Source organism: Gopherus evgoodei, chromosome 4 (genome assembly GCF_007399415.2).
Source record: "Gopherus evgoodei ecotype Sinaloan lineage chromosome 4, rGopEvg1_v1.p, whole genome shotgun sequence".
Lineage (NCBI taxonomy): Eukaryota > Metazoa > Chordata > Testudines > Testudinidae > Gopherus > Gopherus evgoodei.
The window spans coordinates 97,790,578-97,805,811 of NC_044325.1; the positions used below are offsets into that span (position 1 = coordinate 97,790,578).

General features: G+C 43.3%; 1 non-coding gene across 1 annotated transcript; it reads left to right on the forward strand.

The window, feature by feature from the left end:
* The first annotated feature begins 774 nt into the window (after window positions 1-774).
* LOC115651767 lies at window positions 775-881 on the forward strand. Its single transcript, XR_004000435.1, has one exon. It is a non-coding gene; the product is annotated as a U6 spliceosomal RNA (small nuclear RNA).
* Window positions 882-15,234: the final 14,353 nt, after the last annotated feature.

The following is a 15,234-nucleotide window of genomic DNA, read 5'->3' on the forward strand; positions in this document are numbered from 1 at the left end:
AGCTGGGATAGCACTCTGCAACTGTATTCCGATTTCCTTTAGGTTTCTTATTCTTTTCATAATAGGTGGGGGCTTTAGAGCAGCTAATTATTGTAGATGCCATTCCTGACTTCAGCACTGATGCCTCAAAAGCAGAAGTTTAACTCAAATTGCAACAAAATCTGTAAATCAAGCCTTTAAATGTCCACTCACAATAATATAGCCATTTGTAAGATTCTCAACTCCCGGAACTTATAAGCTAATTATAAATGAGCCACTGGTGGTTATGCAGTTTGTCTTAAAGCATCTGCATTTAATTACACATTGATTTTTATCTACGATTGTTCATTCTGAAAGTCCACGTAGGCTTTTGACAGAAACATCAACATACTATTCGATTTCAAAAGCATGTTAGCCACACTTTGTTTTATTCTAGATTTTAACTGCTTATTATTTCATACTATTATGAGAGAGACAAATTGTAATATTCCGGTTTGTGCCCATACAATGCATCTCCAAATGTAAAGTGGTTTGTCTGAAGTTTTTGCTGAAAGTTTACAGCCCTTTCTAGCCAAGCAGGATCCAGTGCTAAGTGAAATGAGTACAACTTGGTTGAGTTAGTGTTTTGTGTTGACCTCATGTTAAACATGTAGCTCTGTATAATTTTTTGCACCGAACCACATGGAACTTAGCAGTTTCTCTGACTGAGTTTCACACTGAATTATTTTGAGATCCCTTCAGACCTGAAACTCAGGAGATGCAAACCCCAGCAAACCAAAGCATTAATTGAGATTTGTTTTTACAAACTTAGCACATATATTACAATTGGAATGATACAGAGAAGATTAGTCTGGCCCCTGTGCAAGAATAACATGTAAATTTGTGAAGTGTTTCCTAAACTTCTGAATTTCGTGCAGCTCTAAGTCTAAGTGATCAGCTGTATGGTTTTGCAGTTCTCAACAGATAGGGTATGTCAAAGTGCCAGCAAGAGTAAATCAGCATAAATCAGTGGAGTTGTCTGATCTGGTCAAGTATTATTTGAGTATCAACAGGTTGTTTGGCACTTTTATATGTACGTATATGTATGCTGTCTGTATAGCTCCTGCTCTGAGGATGTTAGAATCTACTTCAGACAGACAAAACAGATCAGATGCCAACAGCTGGCAAAAGATTGAGGTTGTGGAATGATCTAGCAGGGTCATTTTCAAAAGGTTTCATGGAATCAGTGGTGTATGAGAGGAGGAATACTTTCATACTCAGAGAAGAATACAGGAGAATTTCACTAATCCTCTTGGCTAATGTGAAATTCATCCTGGTGCAGTGAGCCAGCATGAGGCCTAAGTGCCTCTTAAACCCTATTTTGAAAGTTTAAATGGAAATTAAGTGATTGCTGGATCTTGCCCTCTACACTGGGATTAATACCTTCCATTAGAGATCACCAAATTTTTTCATGCTAGTGAGTATGTGAACAAATATGACTGTTTAAATAAAATGACCAAGAATTTTAAAAGGTCAAGATTAAAAAGAGAGACTACTTCATGGGATATTCTTTTTCATTTCTCTTGACCAGTGCCATTTATACTTCTTCATAATATACTATTATAATGTACGATTTGAAAAATAATGAAGACAGAGGGCTGGATTCTTTATTCCAGTCTGTCTTGTGATACCATTTGAGAGACAAAGGGGTAAGGAACTGGCCACAGGTAGCCCACAGAGACTTGCCCTATTGGATGAGAACTCCTTGCTTGGAGCAGTTGCACTGGCTCCAGGTCCTACAATTGCCATGCCCCCTTGATGCTGGATAGGGGGAACAATGGGGAGTGGGCATAATAGAGTACCATTTTGCCTCACACATCTTTTGCTTGTGTAATGGCTTCTACATCAGTGGCATCAGTTAGTGCTACCTGGAAGTGACTCTAACTAATCATGGCTTTGGCTTGCCTTGAGAATCAGGAAGGTATTCTGGCTCCCTGACATTTCCCCCGCATGCTGATCTGACCTTTGAAGGAGAGAATGAAGCCTATAATAGTAATATGAGACTTAACTACAGCTTTCTGCTAGTAAAACTTTCCAGGGAGAGCACTGGCTGTTTTGATTTTTGTGAGGAAACACTGGATTTCTACAGTTAGCTCAGTGACAACTAGTGAAGGGTTGTACTGCTGATAGCCACAAATGCCTCCACTTAAATTTTGTTTTTCAATATTATTCTCCATATAAATATGGAAGGTGGGAGTCAAAGCAAAAATTAAAAACAGTAAAAGAAATGTAGCATTTCACACATCATTGATTTAACTGTAGTATCAAGTAAATTATGTGACAAAAACAACTATTTTTTTAGACGTTAAGCAGTCAGTCTCTATTCAGCATCTCTAAAGGTAAACCCATGCTTAACTTTAGGGATGTGCTAAACTCCTGTTGACTTGGATGGGATTTAAGCATATGCAGAAGTGCTTTGCTGAACGGGCATGGATTAAAGCATGTGCTTAAAAACTTTGCTGGGGTATCAGTTCTGAAACAACAGGATGAGCTGAGATGGGAATAAGATTTTTAAATCAGTTTATTATCATGCTTCATATTTTGTTGTGGAAGTATAAAGTGGAACTCCAGTGGCATTGATATAGTATGTTGATTGAGGTTTCCCCTGAAGGACCACCCTGGTTGGAGATGTTTAACTAGAAGATGCTTGAAGTGAGAAAAGTAAGTAATTCATTAGTAAAACAAGACATGGATGAAATCTCAGAAGTACTGGCTACAATATTGCTTTTCTTTCATCCATGTCGAATATTGATCTGAGAAATGAATGTTTGCATCATCTCTGCAGCATAAGGGAGGAAATAGTATGCCTGAGACTTGCTCTGTTTGAGTATGCAAAACAGACGCTTAACTGTGTTTGCCTTTTTCTTTCCATTTAAATGACTCATTATTTTCAGGCTGAATAAAATAATGAATTTTCTAGTTATTTTTATGTATCAAAAGGATTCAAAGTAAATCTGATATGAACCTGAAATTTTGGAAGCAAGCAGCATATCTTTTCTTTAAAATTTTTGGTAATTTAAGAATCAAATACTATGTTTTAATGCAATCATTTTAAAAGGAGAATTCAGACTATTTCCTCCCACATATGTCTAACCTATCCTCTTTTATTTCAAAGGGTTCACACCAGAAAGTTTAGATTGCAAATTATTTTGTTGAAGGCGTAATAGAAAATCTGAAACTGAATTTATTCAAAAACAACATATAAATTGACTGGAGTTAAATCTAATAATGTGTGGGTCGGGGGGTGGATGAAAACACCTAAGCCTCTGTCTTTTGAAGCTGAAGACTTATGGTCCAAGAATGAAATTTCCTCCATAAACTGAAAAGACCAGCCACTGTGGAGGAAATTTTCAGATAGTAGTCTCTAATTATTTATGTGATAAATTACAGATGCATCTGTTTGCTCACACCATTACCTCACTTGAGCATGCAAGTAAGCATTTACACTCAGATCCAGCAACAAAGTGATGGAGGACCAGCATTTGCCTGTGCAAATGGATACATGCAAAATTGTATTTACAGTAGCTGAAAATTAAGCCCTTGGTTTGACTGCATCTTTTAAAAATTGGACACGAAAGAATTCTGTGATCACACTATTGAAGGTTGCAGTCTTGGTACTTTCCAGGATCTGAGCACTTCTAATAGTGCTATAAGTTTCTTCTTACTAGTGGATATATCGAGTCTGTGTAGCATTTTTCTGCACTGTTTCATTTTAAGCATCTAGTTTTGCTTGAGTCAGTAACTTAGCAAGAAATATAGGCAAATAAGCAGTCTTGGGGATGCAGGTAATTTAAAATAGATCTAAATTTTGTTTATTGCTATGCCTGCATGCTAGGTGGTCAGGTATTGATTTTATGGTATTGTGCAATAATATAAATAGATTAAGTGAATGGAGAAAAGGTTGACATTTTGCAGGCATGAAAGCTTGGTAAATAGTCTGTTTTGTGGGATATTCATGTAAAAATATTAATGGGAACTTGTCTTAGCCTGTTTCAGAGAGGACAGTCATTCTGTCATATTACTGACTTGCAAGGAAATCGTGTACAACTAATATAGATCATAAAATCTCATCTCAGTCAGCAGTACTGTCAGGCTATCCAAGCGCCCAGTTCTGCAAAGCCACTGTTCACAAAACAGAGGGGCCTTGGTGTCAGGGATGGGCCCTTTGTCATCCCAGTGAAAATCTGCCCAAATCTGGCCAAGTTATAAGCCTTAGAAAAATTGCAGTTTGCACATACGCATTACAGACTTAGATTTTAGTCACTAAATTTGCCAAAGGTTTTACCCACAGTGAGCATGCTCTAGACTGGGGATGAGAAGGACTTTTACTACAATTACCACTCTGGCCGCTGTGGGCAATGCCAGGCCAGGATCTGGGCATCTGAGCTGTGAGCAGGGAGCTTGTCTCCTGTGCACTGTGACCCATGCTCATGGGACCATGCAGCCTGGAGGAGGAAGCTTCTTGATTTGAATGAAAAGGGGATAAGAGCCAGAGCTTTGGATGGAATAGATGGGGACAAAGAGTTGGAGCTGGACTGAAACCAAATTTCAAAATTTTTGAATTTCTCATGAGCTGGAAATTCTGAATTTCAGCCAGCTCTACTAACATCCCATGGACCTAAGCAACCAGTTAGTTGCAGAGATAGTGGATATGTGAATACATCATTACCTGGCTAAACAAAGCCACAAGATTTGATACCAGCTTATATTACTATGTTTTCTTGATTATTCCACTTATTGCACAAAGCAGTACAAATTTAATTGGTTGCAAGCATGAAATGTGAGGTAATATTACGGGCTGAGATGCCACTTTTACTTAACTGATCTTTTTTAATACAGTTCCTCTAATGGATACATATAAACTGGTATTTAAGCTAATACAATTAAATACCCCACTGTACATATAAACTGCAACTTAATTGGGAAATTTATATTGTGTTCCATTTCAGAAATATGGAATACTTTAACATTATTTTAATATTGCATATAGATATACTGGATTTTAAGAAGTTTATTTAGATTTTTAAGTTTTCATGATGAATGCTAAAGCATTTTTACTTAAGAATTATAGCTTAACTGTGCCATTTGATCAGCTTTCCTAAATTACATAAGTACAATGTTATGAAGTATTTTATAAAGAGCAAAATCCATTAAGTGCCTAAATGTGTTTCAGTAGGCTTTGTATATTAAGGATGGAATGACACAATTTCACAGTTATGCTATTGCAGCTTGAAATATTGCACTATGCACATTTTTAAATTTAATTTTCAAAACGAGTATTAAAAATTCCTATTAAGATGTAATGGAATATAATACTAGCTGAACAGACATGCTTTCCCAGTATTCTCTTGTAAATAATAATTTTCTCCATAGAGGAGATATGAGTTATGTCTTTTATACTAGTGCAATTCTTGTTAAGAGCTTAGATTTTTGGAAGTTTCTGTTCATGTTCTATTAAAAAGAAAACTTAAGTATTTTGCTGCATTTTTCACCCTCAAAGTTGTTAATAGGCTCTAGAATATGGGAATGGGTTAGGGAAGCATACAGTTCGCTTCCAATTTTGCTATTGTATTTTTATTATTCTTTCTATCTGAAAAATAAATACTCTGGGACCATTATGGAACCTAGCAGTTGAAAGTCGAGAAGCTGTCCAAGGGAACAACATTGATTTCTTTTCTGAGTGAGAAATAGGATTAATATAAGATTTCAAAGACATGGGTCCTTCCCTATTACAATAGTCTATTGTCTCGCTTCTTCCTCAATAGCGCAGTAATGGCGAACAGAATGTTTGTTTTCCCACCAAAGCTGACATACAGTTTCAGAGATCAGGCACTGTCTGATACTGCATTTACTGGCTTAAGCTTCTCTTTTCCCACAGAGGATGGATTTGTATAAGAATTACCCCAGCTGCTTTTCCATTAGCTGGGAATGTTTTTCAAATGACTGTCAAGCCCTCCTTGCTTCAGTTCAGAAGCCTAGCATAGTGCATGTTGGGGAATTATAATTAGCCTGGCACATGATCCATCTCCATACTGCATGGGTGCGTGGGGCAGAGGCAGATAAGCACCCAGTCAGCGTTCAGCACTTAACGAGGTCTTTAATTCAATGGTTCCATCCTCACAGACTGACCATGTCATGCAGAATGAGAAATAAAGACTAGACAGGGTGATATTTGACGTTGTTTCCTTTTATGCTGTGTTAAACCATTCACTGAGCCGAGAGATTCCCTCCAACACATGTTGAAATGGAAGGGTTTTGTAGAAACATGCGAGGGGAGTGAAGGGGTGCTGTTTAAGACATTTTTGGGTGTGTCAGAGGAATTCTTTTGGGCCAGCCATTGCCCCCACATCACACTGTAGCTGCTGAAAGGATGTTTCTCCTAACTAACCCCTTCCTCCCACTACACAGCAGGCACTAGCTCTGGCTGAGCACTTTATGCATCAGTCACATAAGGAGCTTCTTATCCATGGCAAGAAGCAATATAATGTGCTTTTGTATTCAGGCAAGACCAAACTCAGTGAAGCATAAAATCAGTTATTTCCAACTAGCTCACTTTTGATTGAAGGAACAGCTTCCAATCTCACAGCAAGAGGACTAACTTGTCACTCACTGAAGCAATTTGCCTGTTCCAAAGGGAGCAGCAATTGTTTTAAAGATTGGGAGCAGCCATTGTTAAAACAGAAGCAACAACCGGTATCAAGGATCAGTTTAAATTAATGTTGGTCAGGCACAGATCACTTTTCTTCTCTCATTTGTTTTGAAAGTGAGCGCTTTTTACATCTTGGTTAAAAAAGTATTTAGTTAAGGGGTTTAAGGGAGAAGAGGGCTATTTAGGACAAAAAATGATGCTTAATCATTTGTTATAACCATAGTCCAAAGCTACTTAGGGGTAGGGTTTCGAGCAGCTAATGTGTTGCCAGTGTTCCTTTTTGCTTTTGAAAGGTTTTTCAGTCAGGAAGGTGAAATTATAGTGCTTTTAACAAAATTGATTTTTGTACCAGTGAAATGGTGTGTCATTGACCCTTCTTCATAATACTGTTCCTGGTGCTAGCTCAAGTGCAATAATTGCTTTTCCTCACAACTGACTGAGGCACCGGCCTGTGAAGTCTGAGTTAAAGTTCAGATTACGCAATCTTTGTTCTTTGCTTAGGACTATCTGCTCTGAATATTTAACCAAACTGGGAAAAGAACAAATGAGCTACACTAAAAAAATTGTAAGGCTGGGAGTGGGAGGGAAATCTGCTTACAGTGCTGTTGCTTTTTAAAAAATAAATACGGAACATTACAATGGGTGAGTATTAGTGCTCCTGCTGCACAGGATCCTGTCTTACAGCCTCTCTTCTCTTTTCTCTGCACATTAGTTTCAGTGCTGTACTACAGTACATGCCCTTTACTGTGCTTTCCATTATAACAAAACATATGGCAGCAAGAACCACTTTAGCACATCATTTGATTTAACACTGTACAGTACGTGGAATGCTTTATAGCCAGTGGGCTAAGATAGTCAACGTTAAAAATTAGGGCTGTCACAGACATAAGAATTAACTGTCGCATTAAAGGTCAGTATTATGTGTATTATTTTTTTTCTCTCCCTTTCTTTAGGAATTATGCATTCATCATTACAGCCAGACTGCAGAATGTAGTAAAACACATAGATGGGATTAGCTATTAGAAAATGTAATGGCTAGGGAAGGGGGAAAGTTTCATTTGTGTCAGTGTAATACAGTGAAACACCCACAAACACTTCATTAACATTGACAGCCTGTCACACCTTTCCTTCTCCTTTTACTAGTAGATCAATCAGACTATCTGTTGAAGAGTGGAGCTTTATTTACAACACCACAAGATAATCAGATTAAATATTTAGCAGCATCAGAACCTCCCTAGACATCAAACCATTACCATGTAAGACACATTGATATATAACTCGCTCTTCAAACCTATGCCTGTGTATAACATCCAACTCCACTGGGGCTGAAGTCTTCCAACCACTCCAAAGGCCAGCTTGCTGCAAGCACTCACACCCTTATTAATATGCACCTCTTGCTTGCATGAGTCTGTCAGTCTGATCCATCCCCAGCCCTTGGCTTTCCCAGTGCCAATAAGTGAAGATGCTATTACTGAACTGTCCAAAGTCAGTTAACCCATCTATCAATCAATCAATCAATCTGTGTCTAGGTAAAAATCCCCAGTGCTGCTGAAGGTCCTGGGATGCACAAGACAGGGCTAAAACCAGCCTAATGAAAATTAACTGATCAGACACTATATTATAATCCTGCTTCTGTGTTGTCCCCAACTGTGTCAGCCATAGTCAACGACAGGGCAGGCTCTAGGTTTTTTGCCGCCACAAGCAAAAAAATTTTGGTTGCCCCTCACCCTAGCCCTGGGCTCTCACCCACCACACCAGTGCCCTCCCACCTCTGCACCCCCTGCCGCCCCAGCCCTGGGCTCTCTCCCCCTTCCTCCCCACCCGCACCCCTTGCTGCCTCAGCCCTGGGCTACCCCCGCACCAGTGCTGACTCCACCCACTCCTCCCTCGCCTCCAGCCGGTCCGGTGCTGGCAGGGTAAGGGTAAGCAGTGTGGCTCCTGGGCCGCAGCTCAGCCAAGGGTCCCTCCAGCCAGGGCTCCCACCTCCAGGACCGGCCAGGACCTGGGAGGGAAGACCCAGGGGGAACACCCCAGCAGGGCGCTGAGGTTGCTGGGGCAGGGTAGCCCCAGAGGGAGCAGAGGCCCGGAGAGCAGGATGCGGCCCTGCGTGGCAGTGCCTCGCCCTCTGTGGTCCCGTTGCTGCTGCTGCTTTTGGGCGCCCTGTCACAGTCCCTGGGTGGCTTGGGCCGCTTCGCTTAGCCCCGGCTGTGGCGCTGGGGGGCGGCCACCCTGCGGCACTGGCAGGCGGTTCCGTGGGCCCTGTGGGGAGGCCCCCAGCCTGAGTGTCCCCCTGTCATAACATTTCTTCCCAGATCTGGACCTTAGCATCCAAAATATGGATGTTAGCATGAAAACCTCCAAGCTTAGTTACCAGCTTGGACCTGGTAATTGCTGCCACCAGCCAGGAATTATACAGTGCCTAGCTCACTGTGGTCTCCCCAAAACCTTCCCTGGGGAGACCCCAAGACTCAGATTCCTTGAGTCTCACAACAAAGGGGAATAAACCATTTCCCTTCCCCCTCCTCCCCTCCAGGTGTTCCCTCCCTGGGTTCCTGGAGAGATATACAGAAGCAAGCTCGGTGAATCTAAGCAAAGGGATTCCACCCTCCCTGCTTCAAGTCCTTGAAACACAAGCACCAAGAGAGCTAACCTCTCTCCCCTGTGTTAACCCTTTACAGGTAAAAGAACATTAACCCTTAGCTATCTGTTTATGACACGCCCCCCAAATTGCAGACAGTGGGGAACCTCACTGGCGGCGATTTCCTCCTAGAACTTTAAAATAAACAGTTTAATACAACACATGTACCTTTACATATACCACTAAGTATATAACTAACAGACTTTTACATTTTAAGAACACTTTTTAACTACTGGATTCTGGGAAACTTTCATGAGAGAGAGCATCAGCTACTTTGTTAGAAGCTCCTGAAATGTGCTCAATTTCAAAATCAAAATCTTGGAGAGCTAAACTCCAACGAAGAAGTTTCTTGTTGTTCCCCTTGGCAGTATGAAGCTACTTTAGCGCAGCATGGTCAGTTTGTAGCTGGAACCGCCATCCCCAAACATATGGGTGTAGCTTTTCCAGGGCATACACAATGGCATAGCATTCCTTTTCACTGACTGACCAGTGACTTTCCCTCTCAGACAGTTTTTTGCTGAGAAACACGACAGGATGGAAGTTGTGATCCATTGCTTCCTGCATGAGAACTGCTCCTATACCACGCTCAGATGCATCCGTGGTTACTAGGAATGGCTTGTCAAAGTCCGGGGCCCTGAGCACAGGGTCAGACATGAGCGTCGCCTTAAGTTGGGTAAAGGCCTTTTGACACTGATCAGTCCACTTAACTGCATTTGGCTGGGTCTTTTTGGTCAGGTCGGTCAGTGGGGCAGCGATTTGGCTGTAGTGTGGTACAAATCGCCTGTAGTACCCAGCCAAGCCTAAGAAGCATTGGACCTGTTTCTTTGACTTTGGGACAGGCCACTTTTGGATAGCATCCACCTTGGCCTGTAGGGGTTTTTTATGGTCCCTCGACCCACCTGGTGTCCCAGGTAAGTTACTCTGTTTTGGCCTATTTGACACTTTTTGGCCTTAACAGTTAGTCCGGCCTGCCTGATGTGCTCAAAGACCTTTTCCAGGTGTTCTAGATGTTCGGGCCAGGAGTCAGAAAAAATGGCCACATCATCGAGGTAGGCAACTGCATATTCGCCCAGTCCAACTAGTAGACCATCTACCAGCCTCTGGAAGGTGGCGGGTGCATTTCGCAGCCTGAAAGGAAGGACATTAAATTCATACACCCCCGCATGGGTGATGAATGCTGACCTTTCCTTGGCAGGTTCATCTAGCGGTACTTGCCAGTACCCCTTGGTTAAGTCTATTGTAGAGATGAACTGGGCACGTCCCAACTTCTCCAATAGCTCATTGGTGTGTGGCATTGGATAGTTGTCCAGACGAGTTACCGCATTTAGCTTACAGTAGTCCACGCAAAAGAGTATTTCCCCATCTGGTTTGGGTACCAGAACCACTGGAGATGCCCATGCACTGGTAGATGAGTGGATTATACCCATCTGTAGCATGTTCTGGATCTCCCATTCTATAGCAGCTTGGGCGTGAGGAGACACCCAGTAGGGTGGGGTTCTAATTGGGTGAGAATTACCTGTGTCAATGGAGTGGTATGCCCTTTCAGTCCGTCCTGGGGTGGCTGAGAACAATGGGGTGAAGCTAGTGCACAGCTCCTTGATTTGTTGCCACTGCAGACGTTCCAGGGTTGTGGAGAGGTTCACCTCTTCCACGCCACCGTCTTTTCCCTTCGTAGTAGACACCTTCAGGCCACTCAGCATCATCTCCCTGGACTGTAAACTGACAAACCTGTAAGTCTTTGGAATAGAAAGGCTTGAGAGAATTAACATGGTACACTTTGGGTTTTAGAGAGGAATTGGGAAATGCTATGAGGTAGTTAACAGCCCCCAGGCGCTCTTGGACCGTGAATGGCCCTTCCCATGATGCTTCCATCTTATGGGCCTGTTGCGCCTTCAAGACCATAACCTGGTCTCCTACCTTGAAGGAAAGCTCTCTGGTATGTTTGTCATACCAGGCCTTTTGCTCTTTCTGAGCATTCTTAAGGTTTTCTTTAGCAAGGGCTAGAGTGTCGGAGGGTGCTTTGTAGGTTGCTTACAAAGCCCAGAATGTTAGTTCCTGGAGAAGGTGTAAACCCCTCCCATTGCTGCTTCACCAACTGTAATGGCCCCTTAACCTCGTGACCATACACAAATTCAAACGGTGAAAACCCTAAACTGGGATGTGGTACAGCCCTGTAGGCAAACAGCAACTGCTGCAACACTAGGTCCCAATTATTGGAGTGTTCGTTGACAAATTTACGTATCATGGCCCCCAAAGTTCCATTAAATCTTTCGACCAGGCCATTGGTTTGATGGTGGTACAGGGGGCAACCAAGTGGTTCACCTCATGAGTTTCCCATAGTTCTTTCATGGTCCCTGCTAGGAAATTAGATCCTGAATCTGTAAGGATGTCGGAGGGCCAACCTACCCTGGCAAAAATGTCAGTTAGTGCCCGGCCCACAGCTTTAGCCCTGATGTTGCCTAGAGCTACTGCTTCCGGCCATCGGGTAGCAAAGTCCACGAAAGTCAGTATGTACTGCTTTCCTCTGGGTGTCTTTTTTGGGAAAGGACCCAGAATATCCACAGCTACTTGCTGAAATGGGACCTCAATTATGAGGAGTGGTTGGAGAGCGGCCATGACCTGGTCTTGGGGCTTTCCCACTCTTTGGCATACCTCACAAGACCGGACATACTTGGCAATGTTCTTGCCCATCCCCTCCCAGTGGAAGGACTTCCCCAACCAGTCCTTGGTTCTGTTCACCCCAGCATGGCCACTGGCTTGATCATGGGCTAAGCTCAAGAGCTTTTCCCAGTACTTAGTTGGAACCACCAACTGTTTTTACGGCTGCCATTCTTCCCGGTGTCCACCAGAAAGAATCTCCTTGTATAAAAGTTCTTGGTCTATAACAAACCGGGATCGGTGAGAAGAGCTGAGAGGTGGTGAGGTGCTCCGTGCCGCTGCCTAAGCTTTCTGAAGGCTGTCATCTGCTTCCTGCTCAGTTTAGAACTGTTCCCTTGAGGCGGGGGTCACCAGTTCTTCCTCAGACTGTGGACTTGGGCTTAGTCCCTCTGGAAGCGATGTAGGTGATGGGGTTGTTTCCGTTGCTGGTGAGCCACTTTCCGCTGGTGCACCAGGGGTTATTTCAGGCTCTGGCTGAGCCTCTTGGGTCTGGTTGTCTGCTGCTTCTGCCAGTTCAGGCTCGCTGGCGCCCTCTGGTGTTGAGTTTGAAGATGTAGTTGCAATTGCTGGTGCTGGTTGCTGTTCCAGTTCCGGGCCTGGGACTGGAGGTGCTGTGGCTGTTTCAGTGGTTGGCATGGGATCCGGGTCCACTACCTCTGTCTGGGTCTCTGGTAACGCAGAGAGGGCGTCTGTGGACGGCTCAGGAACAGGAATGGGTCTGGAAGCTTGCTTGGTTTGACTACGTGTAACCATTCCCACTCTCTTGGCCCGCTTCACCTGGTTGACAAGTCTTCCCCCAGTAGCATGGGGATGGAATAATTGTTATAGACTTCAGAAGTCCACATTCCTGACCAGCCTTTGTACTGGACAGGCAGTTCAGCTGTAGGCAAGTCTACAGCTTGTGACATGAAGGGGTAAATTGTCACTTGGGTCTTTGGGTTGATGAATTTGGGGTCTACAAAGGATTGGTGGATAGCTGACACTTGTGCCCCCGTGTCTCTCTATGCGGTAACCTTCTTTCCGCCCACTCTCAAAGTTTCCCTTCGCTCCAAGGGTATTTGAGAGGCATCTGGGCCTGGGGATCTTTGGTGTGATGGTGGTGTAATGAACTGCACTCGGTTGGGGTTCTTTGGGCAGTTGGCCTTGATATGTCCCAGTTCATTACACTTGAAGCATCTTCCAGCTGACTGGTCACTGGGTCGAGGTGGGTTACTGGAGACTGGTGAGGTGGAAGAATAGGGTGTCTGTGGCTTTCCTTCGGTTGTAGGTGGGGTCTTTGGCTGCCCTCGGTTGTAGGGTTTATTGTCGGTGTGCCCTCTGGGGTATTCGTTCCCCTTGACAGTAGCTTTCTTGCTTTCTGCCACTTCCATCCATCTGGCTCCAATTTCCCCCGCCTCGGTGAGATTTTTGGGTTTTCCATCTTGTATGTACCGTGTTATGTCCTCAGGAACGCCATCCAAGAACTGTTCCATTTGTATGAGGAGGTGCAGTTCGTCTATGGATTTAACCTTGGTTCCTGATATCCATAATTCTTTCCAACGTAGTAGGCATGTTTGTGAAATGACACATCTGGTTTCCACTTTTGGGTTCTGAAACGCCGACGGGCATGATCCGGGGTTATCCCCATTCTTAATCTGGCCTTGTTTTGAAACAGTTTATAATCGTTCATTCGGTCCTTTGGCATTTCAGCTGCCACCTCTGCTAAAGGTCCACTGAGCTGTGGCCTCAATTCTACCATGTACTGGTCTTCAGAGATGCTGTACCCAAGACAGACTCTTTCAGAATTTTCCAAGAAGGCCTCGGTGTCATCACCTGCCTTATAGGTGGGAAATTTCCTCTGCTGTGGAACAAGTATTGGCACAGGGTTGTTAGGATTGGCTGTGTTTTGTTGCTTAGCCTTTTCTAAATCCATGGCCTGTCGGTTGGTCTCCCTCTGGAGTTCTATCTGTCTTCTGTGGGCTGCCTCTTCTTCTTGTTTTCTTTTATGGAATGCCTCTTCCTTAGCTAGTTCTGCATTAATTAGTTCCATCCGTCTCCTATGTTCATTTTCTTTGTCCATGGCTTGTTGCCGTGCTCGCTCCTGTCTCAGGCTTTCCTTGGAACTCATGGTTCCTGCTTTCTTGTGCTGAGGCGCCCTCTGGTGTTTACTGCCTGAAATGCAGGTTCTCTGTTGCCTCCTGGGGTCTGCCTAGCAACAGTGCCTTTTTTTTTCTCTAGCTAATCTTTTAAATGTAAAGTAAACCAGAAAAACCACTTTATTTGCATGTGTATTGTGCTGGGTACTTGACTCTCAATCGGAGTGCTATTGTCTAACAAAAGACCCTTTGTCAATCCTTAATGGTTCCTTGCTTAATATGCAAGCCAAAAACTGCAAGAGAGAGCAGAAAAAAAAACTTTCTCTGGCTCTGTTTAAAACCACCCTTTCTCTCTGCATAAAAGCCCTAGCAGAGAAAAAGAAAATAATATTCCTACTGGCTTCTGGATTCTTGTCTATCCACACCACTGCCACTCATGTCATAACATTTCTTCCCAGATCTGGACCTCAGCATCCAAAATATGGGTGTTAGCATGAAAACCTCCAAGCTTACTTACCAGCTTGGACCTGGTAATTGCTGCCACCAGCCTGGAATTATACCGTGCCTAGCTCACTGTGGTCTCCCCAAAACCTTCCCTGGGGGGACCCCAAGACTCAAATTCCTTGCATCTCACAACAAAGGGGAATAAACCATTTTCCTTCCCTCTCCTCCCCTCCAGGTGTTCCCTCTCTGGGTTCCTGGAGAGAGATACAGAAGCAAGCTCGGTGAATCTAAACAAAGGGATCCCACCCTCCCTCCTTCAAGTCCTTGAAACACAAGCACCGAGAGGGCTAACCTCTCTCCCCCCTCACCCAGAGGGTATGCAAAGTCAGGCTTAGTAAATCTAACACAAAGAGATTTTTCCCCCTGACTTCTTCCTCCCACCAATCCCCTGGTGAGCTGCAGACTCAATTCCCTGGAGTCCCCACTAAAGAAAAACTCCAACAGATCTTAAAAAGAAAGCTTTATATAAAAGAATGAAAAAGGACATAAAATGGTCTCTGTATTAAGGTGACAATATACAGGGTCAATTGCTTAAAGGAAAAAAATGAATAAACAGCCTTATCCAAAAAGAATACAATTTAACACATTCCAGCAACTACACACATGTAAATACAAAAAAAACAATATAAACCTATTGTCTTACTATGCTTGTACTTACAACTTGGAAACAGAAGATTAGAAAACCTGGAGAT